Below are 2,801 nucleotides of genomic sequence, written 5' to 3'. Positions count from 1 at the left end.
AGACACAATGTCTCGGGGAAACGAATGATGGTAGACCTTGATAAGGAAAAAGTAAGCATAGCCTAAGAATCCCCAACTAATATTTCAAATACTAATTCATTTGGAATGAATGGTATTAATGAAAATTTGTTGAAGGAAATGTGAAGATAACGTACTCAATGGAAATGTTATGGAAGAAGGAAAGGCCATTCATCAAGACTAATGAATGCCAATAGAGGTTTGAGATTGTAAAAAGAAATATCACAAATGAGTCAATCTTGATATTTTTGAACTAGATGAAGTCATGACATGTGCATGTGGACACTTTGGCTATCACTATCAAAGTTATCTTCACATAGTTTTGTGATAAGGAAATAGATCACCCAATCTACTTTCCAAGCCAAAATATATTTACAATAAAGCATAACTACATCACTACCACGTGAGAAGCATTAGGTATGGTATTTGCTTTATAAAAATTTCAGCATTACTGGTTGACTAAGTTTAACTTTTGTTCATTTTCATTCTTTTAAATTACATATAGTCAGCAAGACAATGTTATTAGAAAGGCTCAATGGTTCAAGTGTTGTTATGAGAATACAACTTCAAAATTTTGGTTAAGATAGGTAAATCTCTCATCATAGCTCATTATCTTATGTAGATAACAAGGAATACGAATGAAAATAGGAAGGATTTCCTAACATTATTGTGTCCCAAGTTACACCAATTTATCTAAATGATATCTAGTACTTCTTCAATGTGTAGTACTTTTTATAGTGAGGATATGTTCATGAAGGAAGGACAAATACTTAGAGGTGAATTATTTTACAAAAGGCATTGAGATTTAGAAATTTTAGTAGACACATTATATATAATTAGAATGGTTGACACATTTTGGTGATGTGTACCACCATTGGACATATCAAAATTGATAAGAAAAGTGCATTTAAGTATTGTTCAAGGCCATTTCTTGCCTCACAAAGCTTGCCAAAACCATCCTTGGTACAAGATTAGAAGGGTTCCCTCAATCATGAAAACACCAAAGACCATTCTAGTAGATGGTTGACGAGTATGGGTCATGCATTTCACCAATAAGGAACTTCTGTAAGTGTTGAATTTCGAAGGGAAATATTTAGGGTTGAGTTGTAGACCCAGGTCCAATCTGATTGGTCACTTGATTCCTCATTGAGCGGAGAGGCTTATTCTACAGCCCAATATGATGTGTAACCCTATCCGTTTGTCATCAAAGTTGAAATTTTGCTCATATGTGCCCAAAAAAAAAAGATAAAAATCTAAAGATAAAAAAAAATTAAATAACTATACAAAACATTTCAATAATGTCCACTCATAAAAAAAATTGTGCATGAAGAAATTGGATCCCTCTCGGCTCATGTTAGATATGTATTTAAGATTGATCTATGCTAGTTTGATATCCAGGTGGAGATATGTCATACATAAAATTTCTTGAACCGGTTTTCCTTATCTCCTTGATCTGGACACTCGTTAATCAAATGGTGACTATAATTCTTCTTAATCCACACAAGAATCTCCCCAACTGGGATTTAAAAGATAATTATATGAGGATACCATGAGAATTCCCTACAAGTGTTTGGGGATTATTATTTCTTTTCTATGTTGACGTGTTTAGATGAGAGCTCAATTTCTTTCATGTTGATACAATCCTTCACTTTAGGTTCAAATGATGGGTTGAGTGCCCAACATTGGAAAAGACCCAAAGGATAGAGGACTTCATTTCAATGATAATACTTCACTTCATTGCTAGGTATCACGTGAGTAAGAGGAGAGGAATGAAGACAAGGATTTCAAGCTACTGGAAATGTACATCAAACAAGTCTATAAGAAAGCTATGATGAGATCTTAGAATGATGTCAATTTAGAACCTCTTTCTTCACTCAAAAAAATTGAATCCTTTGAGGAATTGGATTTCCCAAACATTTAAGGAAGTGGTAAGTAGAGGGGTGCGATACAACTTCCCCATTAGCATTCTTATGAGTCTCATTAAAACAAGATTACCATAATTCACCTTGTTCACATTTACATTCTAATCCAACAATCATTGTGCTCCATTGCCAACCAAAGTATGCCTCAAGTATGAAGACCACTGGTAATGCAATTTTTGACAACCTCGTGGAAAAATTATTTTTGGTGAAATGAACATAAATAAAGATGGATTACATGAACCATTATTTCAACTCAAATGATAATAATTTATGCCAAGGAATGACTTCAATTCTGCCCATTTCATGCAATGCATATAAATAATGTATCTAAGATTATGTGTGTATGGGACAAGAGAGAGAGAGAGAAATATATAGTGTTGGCATCCTTTATCATATTGAATTCTCCATAATGGATATAATCCAAAATGAATATTTAGGTTCAAGTTAGGGGTCGCTAGCCCTTGGCTAAAATTCAAACCCAAGAATTTAGTGCCGACGTAGATTTTTAGGGTGTTTATATTTAAGTTCTCGTGCATATATTCTATGAAGATCAAGTTCACTAAGTCTTCCTTACAAATTTGAAGGATTTCAACCATGAGGAATTTAGTTCCCAAATACAAGGAATGATGAATGACCTACCAATATGTGGAAATGTGCAAGGCTTCCATGGCCTGCCAACACTCTATCACAACTACCTGAAATCTATGGGGAATATCACTCAGCAAGTTACCCCCATTAAGGTTCGAAAAGAAAGGAGCATTCTACTCCATCCCTAATATAAAATTGCATTCAACATTATGCAACAACATAGAATTTTCATAGTTCATTGTCATTTTCACATATAATTGTCACCATGCTTAC

Source organism: Pinus tabuliformis, chromosome X (assembly GCF_031772625.1).
Source record: "Pinus tabuliformis cultivar Carrire ecotype Pingquan chromosome X, CPIR1, whole genome shotgun sequence".
In the NCBI taxonomy this organism is placed as follows: domain Eukaryota; kingdom Viridiplantae; phylum Streptophyta; class Pinopsida; order Pinales; family Pinaceae; genus Pinus; species Pinus tabuliformis.
Note: the sequence above shows the minus strand (reverse complement) of the source record.